This window comes from Echeneis naucrates, chromosome 7 (assembly GCF_900963305.1).
Source record: "Echeneis naucrates chromosome 7, fEcheNa1.1, whole genome shotgun sequence".
NCBI classification, from domain to species: Eukaryota; Metazoa; Chordata; class Actinopteri; order Carangiformes; family Echeneidae; genus Echeneis; species Echeneis naucrates.
Genome location: NC_042517.1, coordinates 11,661,401 through 11,678,151, shown reverse-complemented (window position 1 = coordinate 11,678,151; position 16,751 = coordinate 11,661,401). Strand labels below are relative to the sequence as shown.

At 42.2% G+C, this 16,751-nt stretch overlaps 1 protein-coding gene across 3 annotated transcripts in view; it reads left to right on the top strand.

Annotated features, from left to right (window-relative positions):
* The first annotated feature begins 1,467 nt into the window (after positions 1-1,467).
* The window catches only part of rerea (arginine-glutamic acid dipeptide (RE) repeats a), a 118,312-nt gene continuing 103,028 nt past the window's right edge, over positions 1,468-16,751 (top strand). Inside the window, exon 1 of one of the 3 annotated variants that reach the window (XM_029505619.1) lies at positions 1,468-1,577. The gene's annotated coding sequence lies outside the window, so the exon portion shown is untranslated. The remainder of the gene's footprint in view (positions 1,578-16,751) is intronic. The other 2 variants (XM_029505617.1, XM_029505620.1) reach the window with 2 other exon arrangements.

Below are 16,751 nucleotides of genomic sequence, written 5' to 3'. Positions count from 1 at the left end.
TGTCTGAACCTGTTTTCATTGCTTACCCATCACCAAGCAGATGTATTACAAATCACTGGTACAAAGACACAACCTATTACATATCACAGAAACTGGAAACTCCTCAATCAGCTGTTGTAAATGTCATTCAGCAACAAATCAGTGAGTGAAATCTCTAACACCTAGAAGAATTAAATGGTTTCGCATCCCTTTAAGCCCCTTAGAAAGAAAATGTGTGTAACTTCTTAAAGGTACCAGTGTGGATTGTTGCAGTCATCCAGGATTTCTGACTGCAATGCTGAATTTCTTTTCTTTGAGATCTGCTCCATCTAGTGGTCAAATCCGTGTAGTAAATGTGCGTCGCATGTCCCTTGAGCTCAAGAAAAAAAGCATCTTGAGGTCCAAGTGTTTCACCACTTGACATCTGAAAGTTAACTTGACTGTATGCTGATAAGATTTACACGTGCCACAACAACAACGACCGAATAGCAATAGCCTTGAACTTCAATTGTACATTCCACAGTACAGTACACTCTGGTTGAGCAGATTATGTCCAGTTACATCTGTTATAGAGGGTTAAGGTTACAGGGTAAATGACAGGAGCTATTGTTGTCCTTAATCAGAATCGAAGTAAACAAATATTCCAAATGAAGGTCAGTGGTTTATGCATGTGAATATCCTGTACCCATACTAAACCCCAGTATTCAGCTGCTGCTCTTTCCTCATCAAACTATTCTATTGTGTAATGTGAAGTGGTGAAAATGAATGAAAAATAATGAATTACTCTAGTCCTCAATGCAATGAATAAAGTAAGTGTTTGTATGTATGTATACACGCATACAAATATTCGTGTTTATTATTTATTTCTTTTTTATTTCTATCTTACGGTTGAAGAGATGTCTGGCAAAATGCATTTCATTGCACTTCCTGTAAATGGTACTTTTAATGCATATGACAAATAAAACGAATTGAATATATACTATACATAGACTTCGTGTACGAAGTTTTAAACATTGGTTTTCTTTTTTCTTCTTCTTAATTTTTTGTTTTCTCGTCACTGACACTCCGAACAGTCTGACATTGTCCCAGGCTTTTTCCAGGGATGAGGATGGACCAAGTGTTGCTCCGAGGAGTCTCTGGGTGGATGTTCCCAGCTTTGACCAGTGGGTGACGATATTTTACCGGTTGAACTTTGAGAGCCCCCCAACTGTTCTCGCCCCAAGATGAAGAAGGATGCTGTCATGCTGAGTACCTCTCACACACACTAGTCTGAGCATCCCGGCAGCGATTACTCCCTCTTTATTCTAAAGTCCATCATTTATGTATTTATGACAGCATCACACCAAACGTGCTCCGGTCGGCTGTAGCTGCACCAGAACAGATACACAGGTGGCATTGCAGCTGCTCTGCTACTCTCTGTAGTGGCGACTTGGCTAACTAACGTTGGCTAATTGCCCCCGCTGCTGCTGCTGCTGCTGCTGCCGCCGCCGCCGCCGCTGCTGCTGCTGCTGCTGCCGCTGCTGCCGCCGCCGCTGCCATTGTTTGTTGTTGCAGTCTCATCAAACAAATCACAGATGTTGTAGATCAAGCTCTTGAAGGTAAGTGCTGTGAGCTTCATCCAGTCGTGTTCTTTGCATTTCACGTCCACCAGCAAACGAGGGAGAAATAGCGAATTACTTTTTGTAAACGCTGGACTGTGAGCGTACACTCTTGCTTGCTAGCTATTTGGCTAATTTGCCCATTAGCATCAGCTAGCTCGTTAGCTGGCAGACTTCTCTCTGTTGCTGGTTACCATGAGCTACCGTTAGCTAGCACTGATTGGGGCTGTCAGGAGCAGAGTAATGGCTGGACACAAACAGTCATTCACACTGGTTAGCACACACACCGTGCAATGCACACAGCGTGGTTTCATCTTTAATGAGCGCTTTGTGGTTTTAATGAGTTTGTTTCCTTAAAATGCACCAAAGAGAGCGTTTTCCCCATTTTGAATTACCCAGGGTTGGATCATTGTTGCGGGGAGTAGTCTGAGCCCATTCAGCTATTGTCATTAGCTCACGGAAACGTTAGCTGGCGAAGCTAACTTGCTGTCTTTGTGTGTTTGACTTGTGCTCAATTATTGTTACCCAGCGTACAGTTTGAGTGTTTGCTGGAGTGGTTTTAATCAAAGATATAAACCCCGTCAGCGTCTCAGCAGTGTTGACTTTTGAAAACAAAGATTCAAGTCTTGTAAAAACCCTCATGGGAGGAATCTGTCAACAAACACAAGTAGCAGAATTGGCATTAACACTTTTCACCTCTGGCAGGCTGTGTAGTTTGAAAGTAGTAGCAGCAGTATTATAGTTGGGACTCTGTAAGGCGTAGTTTGCTGGATTTGTGCTCTCAGCAGCGAGGTGGAAATTTTGCATGCGGTTAGTCAAAGTTATCATGACTTATGAGTTTCGAGAATAGTAAACAAAAAGGAGATGCATTCATTTTCTTAGCCATGCATACTCTGTCCTTTTGAAAAGTCGATTGGCCGTGTACATTTTAATATCTCCAGCCCTAAGGGGAGAGCAAATACAAGTAAGTAGCTTATTTTTAATGAAGGTATATGGCTAACTTCTGACTGCTTTCCTTGTCTTGTGCCTTGCAGACTAAATAGCCATGCACAATTGTTCACCTGACCACATCTAATAAAAATACACTAAGTTCAGTGATTAAAGGAATGAGAAAATGTTGTATTGCTACATTAATGCCAAGATATATTGAAGGACTCAAATTAAATGTTGACAACAAAGCTTGTTTTTCCCTAACTTGTCAAAATGTTAAAACATGAATCTGAAAGAAATCTTTAATGAATTATCTGAGATCTTGACAGAGCTGCATTGTAAAACATGGATATTCTTAGCCCCACACTGTCTTTTTAAACATTATGTAAACAATCTTAACACGGAGAGGTTTTGTTATTGTATCCCTTTTTTATCGTTGCCATCTGTTCAGGGCTCCTGATAATGACATGTCACTTAGCTGAAAAACAAAGTTCGTACACATGTTACTTCATGCTTGTAATGTCTTTTACATGCAAGGGTTTAGTAGCAGAGGGTTAGGCAGGAAAACACACACCCACATACTCCCATATGGTCAGAAATCAGGAATAGTGCAGTGTTGTTTTTGTCTTTTTCTTCTCAAAAAATACACTTGTTAATCCCCTCAATCAGTTCATTGCATTTCCAGTCCAAAGCATCACCTCGATCAAAGTTTTTAGCTCCATACGTCTTGCATCATGGCACATCTGATGTTTGCATTGCTTTTATGTCTGCCAGTAGCTTAGTGGTTATGATTTAAATTTTCTTCACCTGCCACTTAGACTGTAAACATGCTGGCTAGGTTACAGAGGTCTGCCATTACAGGCTATATGTTGATTACTGTTTTAGTGCAAGTCTCTTGAGAAACGCCTCATTGTTAGCTTTATGGTTTTTGTTAAAGGAGAATTCTTTATTTTCAGCCAAGACCCCATTTGTGGTGTTTGTTTTCTCTGTGTTATTCTGATCTCCTTTATTTTTTGTACATTTGTTCAAGTTAATTTTACTCCACATTTGTTTGGGAGTTCAGAGGAAGTCAGGATGTTTTATAGTATTTTCAGTTTGAATCTTAAGAGTGGCTCTTGAATCATATATCCACTGACACGCCCATGTCCATGAGAAGTTAATCTAGCTCAGTGGCTGTAGGAGCAGCAGAGCAATGATAAGTGTAATAACCCTGCTATTTTCCTTTAATGACTAATGTGTGTTTGAGCAATGGCAGTGCTCTGTGAGTAATATGAGGAAAATGGAAGGCTGCACAATGTTGAAGAAAATCCCTTTTCACTGTGCCCTGACACCTCTTTGTTGGGTGATTTGTCAATACACATGCTCAGGAATTCAATGTTTACATGCTGTGCTTGAATGGCACCTTGCTGTTTTTCACCAAGATGCCATCACTACATTTTTTTCATCATGAATTGTCATGAAGGATGATTTCCCTGTTATTATGCTCGTGCCTAGTCTCAGTGCTCCCTCATAGTGTATACTAAGGCAGTGCGGCATTGCATTACCATAGTGCACAAGATTGTGATTTACAGCAGGGGCTGAGCAACAACAAAAAAACACAAAACATTTTACCCTATTGTTTTTGAAAGACAGCTGATAAGGCTAATGCTCTGTTCTGTTTGAAACAGTTTTGCTCAGGGACTTAACATACAGTATGAAATTATGTTGGCAGATAAACAGTGAAAAGTCTAATTTTCAGAACCAACGCAGGAGATCATGTGAAATCATTCACCCTTCGATATCAGGTGACATCAAGAAAGAGTTTTACCTTGTATTTGTATCCTAATGAGTATACATCAGTGTTGCAAGGAGGAGGCAGTTGACAATAAGCTAGGAAGCAGATAAACTGATTTGGCTTTTTCTTTTACAGTGCTAGGTATCAATTTCATTGCAAGATATCTGACTGTTACACAGAAAATTAATGCTTTGAACAAAGGAGCAATGTTCACTCAAAGACCTCTTGATGGGCCATTCAAGTGCTGTATATTCATTAAAAATAACAATCTGTCAGCACTTACTGACAGCACGCAAAGTGAGCCAAGCTCTCTTTATTGTTCTCCAAAGATGTTTTTCAGTTCCTGTGCCAAGTGCCGGGTAATTGGCTGTAGCAAAGCCTTGCATGTGTTGTTTTAAGATATTGGACTGACACGCACAGGGCACCGTGGCAGAAATGAGGCAGCCCCCACCACCACCTTTTTCCTTTTCCTGGCTTATCCCAGCAACCCAGAGGAGGCAAGATGCTGAATGTGTTTTGTGTTCTTTGACAGCTTCCCTTCACCTCTCATAAGAGTAGATCCAAGCATGCTGCATCATATCTCATCTTTGTTTGATTCGGACCTAGCTCTGCAGTTCCACAATTGTGCCAAGGAGATACAATCGGCAAACGCTATCTGTGTTAACAATTGTGAGCTGTCTAGCTACATATTGCTGGTGGTATTTGATGTACTAGATGTGATCAAATCTGCCCCCTCTGTGATTTCAGTCATGGTGAAGTCGGTCTCACTTCATCCTGCATATGCCTTCTTGTCTTATTGGATCAGCTTGGCATTGCATTCACATCTCAACTAATCAGACACATTGTATTTTGTGTTGCTGCCTTGCCTGTCAGCAGGTACAACATAAAAAAGAAAGAAAGAATGAAAGCAAAAGTTTTTGTAGTTCACATATTTGCTTTGCTCAGTTTTGTATGCCGGTTCATGGCCATGAAACTATTAAGTGTTGCAACTCACCACATTTTAGTGTTTTCTGTGATTTATGTGCATTTATGATTGTAGAATGGAGTGTATTAGCTGGAAATGGGGCAAAGCTACAGTTTGTAGGACCTATGAAGCAACAGAAAATGTTAGACAATGAATGTTTTGCGTGGCCACATGGTGGCTGATATATTTTGCTTTTAACTCTCGTCATCAGTATCTGGTAGTTTTTCCACATTTCACTAGAGTGTTCATGCATCTCATTAATTATTAGTTAAAGGACACCTTAGCCTGCACACGATAGCCCATTTTTTTCACTATTTGAGCACATTGGGCTAATAATAGAACCTAGTCAATTACAGTGCCAAAAAGCATGAATTGAAAACGTTCAAAAATAACAGTCAGCCATTTGCCATCTCAGTGAAAGAGGAAAATGAAATGGTGTAGGATCAGCTGGCTGGCCCCTGAGGAGAGGGAGAGAAAGGGGGAGAGAGATGAGGAGGAGTGCTTTGCCGCTGTGTGTGTCAGTGCTGATTAGGTAAGAGATTGCCTCATGTAATGACACGGCATGGCGCTAGTGGTGCAGAAACACAAACAATGCATGCCAGTGTTTTACTGTGCACACCCCCCTGCAGCTGCCTGCCTGGAGATGTTTATATAGATGTATATACTCTCTCTGGAATATTTCAGCATCCTTAGATGGTGCTTTTTTTTCCCCTCCATGATACACAAATTTACACCATTCAGAAGCCAATAGCCCTTTTCTCTGTGCACTCTTTTTCTTGCATAGCACAGATGAAAGATGGAGGTGATTAAAGCAAAGGAGCACAATGGAGTCTGTGCAGCTTTCTGTCAGCACTCATTGTTACTATTGACAGCAGTATTTTTCAGCACACACATGTATTGTTAAACAGGCCACGTAACATGCCATACCCTCTGCTCTGTGCACCGAACCTTCAGCTAAAGGAGCATGTCATATTCTGTTCAGGCTTGTGATGTTTGAGGTTTCCATCGATCTATTGGACCAATTATAAACAGCAATGGTGACTGAGTTTTCACATTTGGTTAATAATAGACCAGTCTCAGGTTGGACTCTATAGTGTTGAAGCTTAGGGAGCACAGTTGATCTGTACACTGATGCCGTGATTAGGGTAAAAAGCCATTATATTCTAATTATTACAGAGCCAACTTGATTAGCAAGTCTGAAAGATGCAGTTGGTTTAATTGATTGTTTTACAGGGAGGTGTGTCAATAACAACTGTCTATTATCCAGACAACTTGTCTTTATTGAAAGTGTCTTCAGTGTTGTCCTGTTGATGTGTTTTTCCTGTGCAATAGGACATTGATTTTCAACACTGTTGATGAGACAAATCATTCATACATCTCTTTACAATCTGCTGGTTGAGCTCTGTGGCCCCTGTGACTAATATGGGTGCTGTGCTGATGTTGTGAAGGTGCACATGAGGCAGTTTGTTTGCAGAGCACAGACGTGTGACTGAAGTTTTAATGGAGACGCAGCAGCCAGCGCTGAGCTCTGGGTTCACATAACCATAAGGAAATGACTACGGTGACATTGGGCCTCTATCCACTCTCCTTTTCACGAGATGCCTCCGGTAAACTGTGTCCTTGCTTGCCCTTGCAGGTCAGACAGACCTATTGAGCCTGCTGAGACTCAGTTTAGATGCTGGGACTTAGAACAGGATCGACTAGGTTTAAGCATGGACATCTTGTCTCTGTACCACTGTTTCTGCAGCCAGCACAGAGAAAATGAGTTCTGAGGATTGGGTTTAGATTTGCCACTGTAGCACTTCCACTCTTGATACGCTGTAGCTACCATCAGGGGAAGGTTGTCAGAGAGAGAGAGAGAGAGAGAGAGAGAGAGAGAAAACAGTGAAGCACAGCAGTGCTATCTAATAGATCAATTTGTAATAAATCTGTTGCCTCAAGCTGTTGTTGTTCGCTTCTACTCAGTAAAAGGTGTCTGCGTTTCTCAGGCAAGAAAATGCTTGTCAGGCCGAGCATACAGAGCTATCAGTGAATGAGACGCGCCCAGAGCACAGTAAATCATTTTCTCTGTGCGCACTTTACATAGGTCGAACACATTTTTCTCTTATCAGCACATTCCATTGGTCAAAAAGGGAGGTTATAACCAATCAATAGGGCTGAGCACTGAAATGAGGAAGTAACGCTCCCCTCACATTAAATTTCCCCATTGTCCAATATGAGCCATTAATCATAATGAAGGAGCTATTGATTGGGTTATCAGCCAAGGTTGGTCGATTTATTTGCCAAGAATCATTCCACAATCTGAGGATCTGTTGGAGTAGTGCTGCTTCACAAAAAACAACCAAGCAGCAAAAAATTGAAATGGCCCCATTATTATGACAACAGTTTGATCTTAAAGGTAACAAAAGAGCGAGCCTCTATGAAGACCACGTGGGACCTCTCCTGCTCCTCCTCCACTAGCAGCCATATGGACCGTGCTAATTGTGTTTTACGCCAACCATTTTCACTGATCCATTGGGGACTTGTGGAAGTGCTGTAGCTATAATGTCACCAGCAGTGGGTTGGCTCATGAAAGAAACATTAGCAAGCAAGATGAGAAGACAAGAAAGCAATACACTGCAAGTCAACACAATTATTGATTTCATTCAAATGAAATCTGTGCTTCTCTGTTCTGAATATGCTGTTGGTTGCCTTAAAAACATGATGTCTATTCACTTTCCCAGTTGTAGCTGTTTGAGGCCAGCATTCAGTTTGGTCACAAAAATGCATGTAGCCTATCTTGTCAACCATTAAAATCTTTTTCTAGGCATGATTCTAGGCAGAGTGCAAAGATATAGCTAATAAAAGGACTTATTCTTGTAATCCCATATATATCTCTAAATATGTTTTATCCCATCAATTAACTTGATGATTTTTTTTTAAATATATTCGGATTCTGACCAGTCTATTTAACAAGCTGTAAATCATCTTTAATGTGTGTTGTTTTGTTACAACAATAATTTTGAGATTTGAACATTGAATGTAAATGTAACATTCACAACATTTGCTTTGCCCTTCAGGCCAGGGATTAGCCGTTAAGTGTTTGAAGAGTTAAGTGTGACTGAGTCAAATCAATGTGTGTTTTAACATCTCAATAATATACAATCATGAAAAGGGCACATCTATGGAAATTAGATCCTCTGAAGGAGGGGAGGGGGTTGGAGTGGTGATGGTGGCAATGTGTGTTTCATTGTGTTTCCGCTAACAGTTTTCTTGTAATTATTGAAACTGATGTTTGCTGCGGAGCTGTAAATCTGCTCGATCTCCCATTAATAAAGCAGAGGCAGCTGAGCTGCTAGACTGGGAAATAAAAGGCAATCAAAACTCCAACATCCTGTCCCTCGCCCGAAAATGAAGCAGCAGAAATCCTAATTAACTGAGAGGATGGCCAGCTCTGAATACTAGTCTTGGCTAGTCGACTCCAGAACTAGCTGCTCTACTCTAATGAAGACACTGCTAGTCTGCTCCCCACCCCCACCCTCCATCCTACTCTACCCCCTCCTCCTCCTCCTCCTTCTTCCCTTCTAGCTCTCTCTATCTGGATCTGGCTTGCCTGAGGTATTTTCTCCCCCTCAGCTTCTCTCCTTCTCTACCTCCTCCTCCTTTGTGTGTGAGGTTGTGGATGTGACCGATGCACTGATGGAGTGAGAGAAGCTTTGTTGCCTTGAGGTGTCTGGGAGTCCTGCACAGGAAATCGGTGAGCTAGATGATAGCCTCTGTGATGGTTATTGCTGCCTATGTAAAGTGCTGGGAGAGGAAGAGAGAGGGAGAGACAGCATTGATCTCCTCCCGTTGATTTCATAGATCCTCTTTAAGATGACAATAAAGTTGTCTTTCTTTGTCATCTTCAAGTGCTCCTTTTCAAACTAGTGATGTGGCAAATTACTCCTGTCATCAACTGCCCATATTCAAACAGCATTGTTTGGTTATTTGTGGAGTTAAAAGTCAGGTTAAATCTTGCTTTGCACACCTGTTTGTGTGTGTCTGTGAAGTAACACAACTATTCTTTGAATGTGACATTGGGGGAATACACTGGTTATGTATTACTGTTTTCATGCTAACTAAAGCTTGTGTAGGCCTGTAAAGTAGCTGTTATACAAAATAAGATGAATCTGTAAGTTGAATACCGTTGCTATAAGCTGCATCTTTGTTGTTCCGGAGAAGTCAGTGATGATTGATGTTTTTTTGTTTTTTTTCCCTTGAAACCTAAGCTTGCCTCAGCTCCCAGCCAGCTGCTCCTCACTATTTACCTGCAAACTTGTCCTTTCTACTGTTGCTTAGTCTGTGTATTGCTGCAAAGACCCCCCCCCACCCCTCCTCCCTCCTTTTGTTGCACTAAGCAGCCCAAAAGCCTCCAGGGATGAACGGACAAATAGAAGACAGCGAGAGGTGAAATTCAGTCCCCACATTCACCCATCTATCTTTCTCCCTTGCGAGCACTCTGCCAGACAAGTTTCGGGGCACTCAAAAGCAGCAAATCGACTCACTGTAGGATTCACTGTCACTTAGCTGAGCTGGGGCATAGCAGCACACTAGGAGGCCAAAACCTCCTCCTCCTCCTCTCTATATTTCTGCACCTTCTCATATGAGGAAAAAGCTATTTGGCATGCCATTGCTAAAGCCTGGTCATCTGAGCTTATTCCTGTCTAACCCCCCAAAAGTTCCTTCGTTGCCTCCTCACTTAGAAATTAGTGGGGTGCCACTAAGGATGATTCGATAAAGTGCTTGTCAATTTTCAGATTATTCCAACAGGATGGATCCAGTGAAAAATGTTTCGTGTTGATTTTCTCTTGTTTGTTTCTAAACAACACAAATGGCAGATGAAATTGTGCGGTGCTATAGTGCAATTCCCTCATCAAGATTGGGTATGTTTTGTTTATGCACAGATTCAATGATTATGATTGAGCGCATGGAGAGTACTGTCTTTCACTCCTTTCTTTTATTTCTGGCACAAAGCAAACTATCTGCTTGGCACAAAGCCAGATCTCACTGCAAACACCAAATGTAGTAAGTAGAGGAAGGTGTTGTCTGGCCTTACATCACACTCATGCACAAGCACATGGAGAATATGCATGTAGTGTAATAAAAAAAAAAAAATTCTCCTGACAGCAGGAGTTTAAATTTCACTCCTCAGTGTGATGGCTCTATCACAAGGAAGAAATTCACCACCACCCCTGGCAGCCCTCCTAAGTTTCTTAGGAGAACCAGCAGTCATCTCTGTCTTTTTCCTCTGTATTTAGCACTCAGTCTTTTCCTCTAATCAACAACAGGTTTGTGTAACCCTGTACATGAAACAATGCACAATGCTGCTTTATTTCTTTATTTCTTTTTTCTCTGCCTGACTCTTCCCAATAGTTTTTTTTTGGTCATTTTTCTTTCCTGTGAAGTGGCTGTTGTAAAGAGGATGAAAATAAGCTTAGAAAACTAAAAGGCTAAAAGGACACACACACACACACAGATTTTTTTGCTCTTTCTCAATCATACTTCCTACCTATCCCCGCTATCCCAATGTTGCTGTCCACCACTGAGAAATCAAGACAATGAAAGTGAGAACTATGTGTCCTTGTCTGGGAATTTAGCTTAGGGGACAAATGTGTGGTTGTCTAGGGAGGATGGAGGTCACATAAGTGGACAATATTTTGGTAGATTTCTGTATATTTAGTTTATAAGCAAATAGTGAATGGGGAATAGAAAATGACAGGCATGTTGTAATTGTTTGTGACACATGAAATGAGAAACAATAATGTGTGACTAGTGGGCCCTGGAGATTACAGTCTGGTCGTCTGCTTAAAGGCGCGTCAGGGAGATGCATTACCACATCTCTATCTACCTCTCTGCCCCTTTGAGCCATAAACCACTCACAAGCATTTAGCCAGCAGTGATTTCTCCTCTGTTCACCTCCTCGCCCTCTATGTGATCCTGTGGAGCTGCTGGTGGAAAACCTCCCAGGGCTCCTGAAAGAATCCTCGTGTGTGTGTGTGTGTCTGCTTCCAAGCTTGGTTTTCAACAAATCTCTGCAGCACCACATGATTTGACTTGGTAATGGGGCATTGATGAGTCTTGGGGGAAATGGGAAAAGGAGTGAAAAACTATACAGCAAAATCCTTCTACTGTGAGGCAGCAGTAATGACAGTGTCAGGCTTCTCAATAGCAGTTGACAAAAGAGGAAGAAAGAGAGAGAGGTAAAAATGGAGAACTGTAGATATAGCTGTCATCTGTTGATGCCTACAGCCACCTGCCTTTCCTACAGGGGGAGAAAGAAGCTTAGAGGTGGCGATGGGCTTCTGCATCCCAGGCTTGTATTTTTACACCACTGTACTGAAAAAGCAAGTATTCTCCTCAGGACAGCAGATTATTTACATCTTTAGCAAAGCTCATTGCTCACAGAATATTGAGTTCTGTGTGGAGGACATAAAAGGTAGCCAAGCTGGGAGTAGTAGGAGAGATAAAAGAAGGATCGCTTAAGCACTCTGTGTTATTTGGAGCACATTTCTGCTGCTGTTGATGTTGCCACTAGCCTAATAATTCATCTTGCCTAGTTTTTATCACTCAGCGCACACCCACGCTCATGCGCATGCACACACAAACACCTACACACAGTTACTACTCACAAACACAAATTCCTCTTGCCGGCGAGGCTAGACCCCATCTAATATAAAACAAGTGATTCAATTCGATGCTGCTAACAAAAAGCAGGGGCTGCCTGCACCCAGCTCCCTCACAGGGGCATCTTGTCTGTGTAATCACTCCAGCTAGTGCAATTAATATTAATGTACTTTAAAGCACGCCCCAGCAGCCCTGCTTCCTTCTCTCTGCTTTGTGTGCATATTTGTGTGTGCTTGTGACTGAGGAGGAAGAGAGCAAAAAAGCCAGCAGGGGATAAGAATCTAGGCAGGATATGACAGTCCCCATGTCAGCTGTCTTAGAGCTGGAGGGATATGTGGATAAAGACAAGGGATGAAGCTGAATCCCAACCAGCCAGACAGACAGGTAGTATGGCGTGTATATAGAGATGTCCGGCAAGCACAGCGGCTTGGCTGGGGGCTGTGTACAGCCTGTTTATTTAGTCATGTTGTAATAATGCTTGACCTTTTCTTTCAAGTCCACGGCCTGACCTTTAGCACCTTACTCCTGTGCAAATCAATGCGTGTGTGTGTGCATGTCTCTCACACACATACACGCACAGGGTAAGAGAGAGAAATGAGCACCTCCTTTGCAGGGAGCTTCATGGTCTGCCAACTCCAGGAGTGGATTGTTCCAAATTAGTATGCATTAGGTGGTAAGTGCAAAGCATTTAATTATGTGAGATGGCACTAAACTGTCTATGTTATGATTAGCCCAACACGTTACAACCTTAATCTCTTAATTTTTTTCCCTCTCTCTTTCCATTGGTGAGGACAGGGTGTAAGGTAGGGTGGGGGTGTTGGCTTGTGAAGGCAGTCCAATTGTTGGGAATGCTAGTGTATTCCCGTTAGATGTTAGTATCCCCAGTATTTCTCCGGGCAGCGTGTTCACTCTGGAAGGGTTTTGATATTTTCTTGTCTTCCATCCTTCACTCCTGCAGGCACCCAGATACTTTGTGAGACAAAATTGAATCATGTTGCTTCCTTTTATGTGTGTATGAGCACATCCCGGCTCTCTGTTTTCACTGAGCTGCTTTTTGTGGTAGGCAAGGCTTTTTTAATCTCAGGCAGCAGGCAGCGGTTGCAGGACCAGCCTGGGTAGAGCCAGAGCGAACCAGGCAGTCAGTCACTGCAGTGGAGCCCCTGCAACTCCCCGGAGGAACCCATTATACAGGAGAGATATCAAACCATGAATCATTTACGCTAGTCCTCCGCTCCCCTCCCTTCTCCTACGATTGCACGCAGCCCTGACGCCCGGCTGGCCGCTTGGTTGCCGCTGCCGGCATCTTTAATGAATGATTATTGCAATTCATAAACATGGGCTCTAATAATTAAAGTATTATTGATCCATTCCATGTTGGTGGACAAGTATGTTATTTGCCCTACTCCCCACACATCTTTTTTATCACCATAGTGGATGGAAAAAAAATCCCTCCAGGAAAAACAGAAGCTGATTTATTAGCCTGATGGGATTTTTTTCCCCCCTTGTCCTGTTTAGGCATTTCAAGAATAAGATGCATTCAGAGAGGGAGTTGATAATAAAGTAGGTGGATTTTGTAGGTATTTCTAATTGGCCAGTGTTGTAAGGACTGTATTGGAGCCTTTCCCTATGTTGGTGTTTTGTGTTTTGCGTTAAAGGTGTAGGGGCACAGGGGTTAATGTGCTGGAAAAGAGTGATTTAGGTCAGTGGTCGTGTCTGCATCTGTCACTCTGACAAGCAGGCGCTCTAGGAGGCTGCGCAGTGTTGAATAAAGGAGAGAGTGAAAGACAAGTGAGGAGAGAACTGGCTCTCTTAAATGGGGGGAAAAAAGGAAACCTGACTTGACTGTGATTTGTGCTCTCAGGGACAGGCAGCTGTGTGACATAAACCTTATCAGTTTCACCTCTTTATTAAGGATCAAGACAGTTAAAGCTCTGAAAATAAGTGCATGTCCTCCTGCCTTCTTCCATCTGTTTTTGCCTCTCCCTCCTTTTTTCTCATTTCTCCTGGTTATTTTTCTCTTATTTTTACCATGCTTGTCATTCTCTCGCTTCACATCTTTGCCATGTTTCCTCTTTAATCTTCACATCAGTCACACGTATGTTTCGGTGTAAATATCACAATAACTTACATTTGAAAAAAATGCTACAATACCCCCAGGGCAATAGGAGCAATTTTGTGTATAATTTGTTAATATGTCTACATATTTTAAAATGTTTTGATTTGTCTCTCCATAAGTTGTAGACATTGTTTCCTGTCATGTGGGCAGAAATATACCTCCATAATTATTGGAAGATTCAGCAATGGGATTTCCTCAATGATAAATGTCTCTACACACTGATTATTTTTGTTTCCCTGCTGATTATTTTTCAGAAGATTTCAGCTGATTTATGCCATGATGGTTGGTAAAAACTAATTATTTTGCTCAGCATAGTTTGTTTTCATGACAAAAGGCTCAATATTAAAACAAAAACAATGTTATTAACCACAACACAAAATGTGCTGATCACATTGATCCAGCCACTAAAAGTAGTAGGTGGCCTGTTTAAACTACCAAATGCGGATTGTTAGCATTTTCTCCCTGCCCTGTGGCTTGTCTCTTTTGTTAGTGAGCCACATGGCTCTCTACAGGGCTTAGTGTAATCAGTGCTAAATATTCAGTGGTAGCCCATAGTCTAATCAGCTAGAGCATAATCATTGTCAACCAATTGCATTCCTCTTGACCTCCCAGATGGAGGTAAACTGCACAGCCTCTCCATAGCGCCGCCTCAATTACTGCAGCAGTAATGGTGATAAAGAAGACCACAGGCTCAAATGAAAATGGCTGATTGATGTGGACACACATGGCTCATAATTGGATTTAAAGGAAGGATATTAATGGTGTTAGGGCCACCGAGGCAGAGTGGGACTCTAAACACTGACCAGGTATTTAGTGATTTACCCCTCCTGCCTCCTCATCTTATGCAGTTGTGCATCATAACAGTATCCTCAGGGGTCTTGGCACCTAAAGCTCAAGCTTGCTGCAATGTCAAGGGGTGTGTGTGTGTGTGTGTGTGTGTGTGTGTGTGTGTGTGTGTGTGTGTGTGTGTGTGTGTGTGTGTGTGTGTGTGTGTGTGTGTGTGTGTGTGTGTGTGTGTGTGTGTGTGTGTGTGTGTGTGTGTGTGTGTGTGTGTGTGTGAGAGACAGTGAGTGAGGAAAATGCTTATGTGTGCTGCCAGTGACTGGCTCTCTTATGCAAGTGACAGCTGTGGGGTCAGAACAAAAAGCTGTCTATTTCCAAAGCAGCAGCCCTCCTCATCCTTCTGTCCAACACACACATAGGCACTCGCACACTCACACACGCACACAGGCAGGCACAGAATGAATCAGTGGGAGAATTTGGTGAGATAGGATCTGTCTGTCCTATTTACTGACAAACAAAGATACTGGCAACCCTTAATTTGATCATTTGATTATTTTTGTATCTATGAGAGATTATTTTTGATTTATCTCTAATTGTTTTTCCAATTAATCAGTAAGTAATTGAATATGCTCAAAGTAATGTATCTGTTATTTTGTACAGTAAACACAGTAACAAAAGTATTCAGTTTATCAATTTATGTGAAACTAGTATAGACTGAAGATCGATTGAAGATTTTAGAACCTGTTCACTGATGATACTTGGGGGCATTTCTGAACCCTCCTTGTTGTCAGCCTGCTCTTCATTTATTTCTGTTTATCCTAATGGAGAGCGTTAAGGGAGGGATGTAATTAATTGACCCTGGCAGCTCAAAGGGGCTGTGGATGAGTCCGGGAGCAGGTGCTGACTGTGCTGCCCACCATCTCTTACTCTAGTCCTCATGTCGGTGTGCATATCTCTGCCGCGCACAGCACTCCCCGTTGACCAATCGGCTCAGACGGCTCTTGGTAAGTGTATGATACTGGATGCCTGAGTGGCATAATACCGACTAATGCCTGAAGGAGCGCTCTCCCCATTTCTGTCTTTCCTCTCCCCTCAGCTGCTGCTTAGCGAAGCCTGGCCAGTGCAAAGCAGAGCTGACTGCCTCCCTTTCTAGCCCCACTCTGCTCTTCCTGGCAGTTTATTAAAGGGAATACTAGCTTTTTCCTCGCGCCCGGGCGTTTGATTTCGACAGCAGCAGAAGCTGTCATGGCAGATAAAAGACATTGGGCCCCTGAATTACGGTGTGCACAGCATCTGTATTTACTGCGTCATTCTCCCTGCCTCTGACAAGGGAGGAGGAAGACAGGAGGAGAAAATGGAGGACAGTCTGCTGCATTCATGTTTCTTTACATTGACATGTCTCATAAGGGAAAGAGGTGGACAGACAGTCTACAGTAAAGCCATCAGTCAGCCCTTTTCAATACATCTGTCCAGTATACTGTAATGCTCACAGAAAGAGCAACAAAAGAAGGCATTATTGCAGTTGACATATTTATTAACCCCCTTAGTTCGTTTGGATCCAGTGGGGTGATTGTGTCAAAATTTATTTATTTTTTTATTTTGAAGTGAGACAAGTAGGTTCACATGAATGTTGACAGTGCTTGGATTTTTGTGATTAATTCATCTTGCAACAAACACAGTTCACTCTCTGTAATTGTAATTGATTCCTCAGATGTCCACTTTTACTTAATCAGAGAATTGGTTCAAATGATTTGCTTTGATTCTAAAAAGTGTGCTTGCTGTGAGGCTTATTTCCTGGCAGTATCCCGGGCTATCTGAGGCTATGGGTCATGCTAATTTTTCATCAGCATCATTTCATTCAGGTTTAATTAACACAACAATGATTCTGTCCTCCAGTGTCATCCACTCAGACAGCTAATACAAACTCATTAGCCTAACTCCCAGTAACTCTAAAACAAAATG